Here is a 6000-nt window from a genome sequence, read left to right as displayed (position 1 = left end):
AAAGAGGCAGGGGGGATGGTAGTAAAGATGAGTGTAGGTATGTAGGGGTGGGGTTGTGTCATTGAGGTGGGAGGAGCAGATAAGGTGGGAGGGAAGACGGACAGGTCAATGAGGCGGGGATGAGAGGGAGAGTTGAGGCTGGGGTTGGGGAGATTTTGAAGCTAGTAAAGTCCATATTGAGACGTGGGGTTGTAGACTTCCAAAGTACAATATGAGGTGCTACTCCTCCAGTTTCCGGGTGGCGTCAGTGTGACACTGGAGGAGCCCAGGGTGGATATGTCATCCAGGGAGTGGGAGGGGGAGTTGAAGTGGTTCGTGACTGCGAGGTGTTGTCGTTTGTTGTGAACTGAGCGGAGGTGCTCTACATCAGGGAGACCGAACAGCGGATACGATATACCACATTGGCAGATGTGCGGGTGAACATCTTTCTAATGTGGAAGGATTTTTTTGGTGCCTGGGATGGGGGTGATAGGGAGGTGTAGGGCAGGTGTAGCACTCCCTGCAGTTGCAGGGAAAATTACCGGGGGTGGTGGGGCTGGTAGGGAGTGTGGAGCAGACAAGTGAGTCACACAGAGAGAGGTCCCTCCAGACGGCAGGTAAGGGTGGGGAGGGACACATAGCCTTTGTACTGGGGTCAGATTGCAGGTGGCGGAAGTGGCGGAGGATGATGCATTGAATTTGGAGTTAATGGGGTGAGAACAAAGAAGATTCTGTCTTTGTTTTTATTGTGGGGAGGGGGTGTAAGGTCTGAGGTGAGGGAAAAGCAAGAGATGCAGTCGAGGGCATTTTCGACCACTGAGGGGTGAAGTAGCGGCCCTTGATAAACAAGAACGTTTGGGAGGTTCGGGAGTGGAACGCCTCATGTTGGGAGCAGGTGTAGCCAAGGTGGAGGAATTGAGAGTAGGTGATGGCATTCTTGAAGGAAGATGGGTGAGAGGAGGTGTAGTCCAGGTAGATGTGGGATCAGTGGGCTAGAATTGGATATCAGTTTCGAGATGTTCACCAGAGGTGGAGAGTAACATTTGCTGTGGATGAAATGAGGAAGGGTCAAGGTCCGAAACTGCAGCTTTCCCGCTCCTCTGATGCTGCTTGGCCTGCTGTGTTCATCCAGCTCTACACCTTGTTATCTTAAATTCTAAAGTTAAAAGTTTAATGTTGATGAAAAGAGACACATGACGCTGAATATCTTTGTTTAACACTTAGGACAAATGGAAATAATTTTTAAAAATTTGAAATGATTACATCAGTTTATACGACGGGAGAAAAGGATAATCTTTGATTGGCGAGTTGATTCTGATTGGCTAAGACATCGTGGTGGAGAAAGCAACGCGGACCCAAAGACTCTGAAAGCTCCTGGGGAATTCCTGAAAACGATGACACTTAAACATATTCCCATTGTTTACGTAGAACAGACCTCTGTACATGAATGTACATCACTTCTAACAAACTCACGTTACAAACTCAACTGATTTAATTTGGTTATTAATGTAGATATTAGTGCACTTGGGATTGTTCCGCAAGTGTGGCACAATTTTTGAATCACAACTAACATTCAACTTTTTACAGGATGTAGGAGCAAATTACCGCAGATGCTAGAATCTGTCCTGAAAACATAACCCTCACCAGCAACGTTTTGCTTTGGGTTTTGCAAGCAGGAGCTGGTTGAACATTATCTGGAATCTGCTGATTTTGAACAAGTGGAGGTAGATGTTTACTAATTGTTTTGGGATGAATTCCCATGGACCTGGCATTGCACCGACATTGAAATTCATACATGACATTCCTCTAGTGTGTAGTAGGTACGATGTCTTTCTGTAGTGATGAAAACCTTCAGGAACATGTACCCCTTTTCACTGACCATCAAAGATACTGAAATTGTGTGTGATTGTGACAAGTTGGGGAGGTTCCTGACCCTGTAAATGCTGCCCACAAAAGCCAGCCAGATGATATTGCATAGGATCTTCTCTGGGATATGAGAGTCTTATGGTACTGCCTGAAAACAAGCAGTAGCTTTGCTCCCTTTGGGTTAGAGGGCTGCCAGTATTTAATTGTGAGATGAGTCGGCCCGAAACAAATGGGTTCACCTGGAATTTTTATCCTGAATGGTGGAGTTTCCACCCTTGACATAAAATGCCGTCCATTTTGGTTGATTATGTGAATGGAGGCAAATCTGAGGCTATCAATGAAATGGTGAAAAACTAGGAATCATGGTGGTCCAGCCTGATTAGGAAGGGTGTTCATGTACAGCAGAGATTAAAGTTTCCTGAACAGGTAGAGAAAATAATTTAAGAGGCTAATAGAGTACTTGCCTTTTTATCCAGAAGTATATAGTTAAGAGAGAAGAAAGGACACCTCACATAAACAACATTTTGATTAGATTATATCTGGAGTTGTGTGAGCAGTTTTGTTCACATCTTAGGCTTACAAGGGTGTGCACAATAGAGTTACCAGAGTAGTAACTGGATTCCAAGGATTAATGTATAAGGAGCAGTTACACAAACCAAATCCTTAGAATTTAACAGATTAATTTAAGGGATGATGTGATTTAAATTATGATGGTGAACAGGTAAATTGCATTGGGAGAAAGTACTTCTGCAAACTCAGTAAGCTGGCCCAAAATATTTTCAAACTATTTGCACCAGATCTTTCATGAATGAGATTAGGAAACAATAGTTCATGTAAAGGATGGTAAAGAAAAGCAATCTGTGTTATTTAAATAGTTAATTTAAAATCTGTGCTTGGTAATTTTTTTTGTTATTGAGGGATATGGGACAGAGTGGGGTCTATAGAACATAGAACATAGAACATAGAAAAGTACAGCACAGTACAGGCCCTTCGGCCCACGATGTTGTGCCGTGGAATAATCCTAATCCAAAAATAAAATAACCTAACCTACATTCCCCTCAATTCACTGCTGTCCATGTGCATGTCCAGCAGTTGCTTAAATGTCACTAATGACTCCACTTCCTCGACTACCACTGGTAAACTATTCCGTGCGCTCACAACTCTCTGGGTGAAGAACCTCCCTCTGACATCTCCTCTATACCCTCCTCCTAACACCTTAAAACTATGACCCCTCGTGGCAGTCGATCCTGCCCTGGGGAAAAGTCTCTGGCTATCGACTCTATCCATGCCTCTCATTACCTTGTACACCTCGATCAGGTCACCTCTCTTCCTCCTTCTCTCCAGAGAGAAAAGTCTGAGCTCAATCAACCTCTCCTCGTAAGACAAGCCCTCCAGTCCAGGCAGTATCCTGGTAAACCTCCTTTACACCCTCTCCAAAGCTTCCACATCTTTCCTATAATGGGGCGACCAGAACTGGACACAATATTTCAAGTGTGGTCTCACCAGGGTTTTGTAGAGCTGCAGCATAACCTCACGGCTCTTAAATTCGATCCCCCTGTTAATGAAAGCCAAAACACCATATGCTTTCTTAACAACCTTATCCACTTGGGTGGCAACTTTGAGGGAGCTATGCACTTGAACACCAAGATCCCGCTGTTCCTCCACACTGCCGAGAATCCTGCCTTTAATCCTATATTCAGCATTTAAGTTCGACCTTCCAAAATGCATTACTTTGCATTTATCCAGGTTGAACTCCATCTGCCATTTCTCAGCCCAGCTCTGCATACTGTCAATGTCTCGCTGAAGCCTGCAATAGCCCTCGATACTATCAATGGCACCTCCAACCTTTGTGTCATCAGCAAACATACTAATCCACCCCTCAACCTCCTCATCCAAGTCATTTATAAAAACTACAGACAGTAGAGGCCCAAGAACAGGGCCCTGCACGACACCACTCAGCTCTGACCTCCAGGCAGAATACTTACCATCTACAACCACTCTCTGCCTCCTGTCAGCCAACCAATTCTGAATCCAGACAGCCAAATCACCCTGTATCCCATACCTCCTGACTTTATGATTGACCCTGCCGTGGGAAACCTTATCAAATGTCTTGCTGAAGTCCATGTACACCACATCCACTGCTTGACCCTCGTCAACCTGTCTCGTGACCTCCTCAAAGAACTCAATAAGATTTGTGAGGCATGACCTGCCCCTCGCAAAGCCATGATGACTCCCTTTAATCACGCTATGCTTTTCCAAATAGTCATAAATCCTATCCCTCAGAATTCTTTCCAAAATCTTGCTGACCACAGACGTAAGACTGACTGGTCTGTAATTTCCAGGGATTTCCCTATTCCCTTTCTTGAAAAGAGGAACAACATTTGCCTCCCTCCAATCTTCCGGTACGACCCCCGTGGAGAGTGAGGCAGCAAAGATCTTCGCCAGCGGCTTAGCAACCTCCTTTCTCGCTTCCCGGAGCAACCTAGGATAAATCTGTTCTGGTCCTGGGGACTTATCAATCTTAATGTTTGCTAAAATTTCCAGCACATCAATGTCCTCAATCTCGATCTGTTCAAGCCTGTTTTCCTGCTCCTCAAAGTTCTCATTCACAACACGGTCCCTTTCCTTAGTAAAAACCGAAGCAAAAAACTCATTGGGGCTTCCCCTGTCTGCTCAAACTCCACGCACAAGTTCCCTACGCTATCCCTGATCAGCCCTACCTTCTCCCTGATCATTCTCTTATTCTCTGAATAAGATCAGTCATCATCCTACTGAATGACAGAAGAGACTTGAGAAGTTAATTGCCCTATTCCTATGTTCCTATTTGGAGAATTTAATATTCCTTCTGAAATAAAGGCTAATATTCCATTTGCCTTCCTTATTATCCATTGAAATTGGATGCTAGGTTTTTATGATAAATACACAAGGACTTGTAAATATTTCTGTGTGGTAGCTTTCTGCAGTCTTTCTCCATGTAAACAATATTTAGCTCCTTTACTCTTCCTGCCAAAGTGTATATTTTCATCACATTTTCCCATATTGTTTCCCATATCCCAAATTTCACCTGTTAATTTTTACTCACTTGCTTGACCTTGTCTACATCGCTCTGCACACTCTGTGTTACCTTTACCATGTGCCTTTCTACATTTGTGACATCTTCAGACTTGGTTATAAGAAATTTACGTCCGTCATCCGGGTTTTCCAGTTCTTTGGGACTTTTCTAGAATCTAAGGCATCTATTACCTCTGTTGTTACTTCTTTTAAAATTGTAGGATTTATCCTATTAGGTTCAGGGAACTTGTCAATCTATTGCCTCTCGTATATTTTCTCCAGTGATGGTGATTGTATTTAGTTCCTCTCCTCCTTTTGTGCCCTGATTATTTGGCAATTTTGGAGATGTTATTATAGTATTTCACTGTGAGGACTGATGCAAAGTATTTATTTAACTCCCCTGCCATGTCTTGGTTCCCATTATTATTTCCTCAGCTTTTTTTTCAGGGAGCTTGTACTCATTTGGGTGCTGTCTTCTTTTTATAAATTTGATGAACATCTTGCCATCCAACGCAATATTACCTCCAAGTTTATTCTGAAAGTTTTATCTTCTCCCGCTTTCTGTTGATTTCTTTTGTTGATTTTTAAAACATGCCCAATCCTCTCACTTGCCCTTAATCATTACCACGTTGAATTTTTTTTCTTTCAATTTGATGTTATCCTGAACATCTCTCATTAAATCAAGGGTGGCACATCCCTTTCCTAGAGTTCTTCTTTCTCACTTTGCTGTGAGCCATGAGCTATTTTCTTAAATGACTGCCAAGTTCCTTTAATTTCTTTGCTGCTAAACTCATGTCCCAGTCCACTCCAGTCAGACCTGACCTCATTCCTCTGTAATTATAATCATTTAAGCTGACCATAGTTGTTTCTGACCCATGTTTCTCGCTTGCAAACTGAATGCTAAATTCCATCGTGTTTTGGTCACTGTTTCCAAAGGGATAAGACCATAAGACCATAGAATTTCACCAGTGAGTGAAATCATAGCTGCTGTGATAATCCTCAACTCCAATTTCTTACCTTTTCCTCTGATTCCCCTACTGATTAAAAATCTTTCTATCTCAGACTTGAATATACTTGATGATCGAGGTGCGACAGCCCTCTGAG

This window comes from Stegostoma tigrinum, chromosome 14, assembly GCF_030684315.1.
Source record: "Stegostoma tigrinum isolate sSteTig4 chromosome 14, sSteTig4.hap1, whole genome shotgun sequence".
In the NCBI taxonomy this organism is placed as follows: Eukaryota; Metazoa; Chordata; class Chondrichthyes; order Orectolobiformes; family Stegostomatidae; genus Stegostoma; species Stegostoma tigrinum.
This window is presented reverse-complemented; position numbering follows the sequence as displayed.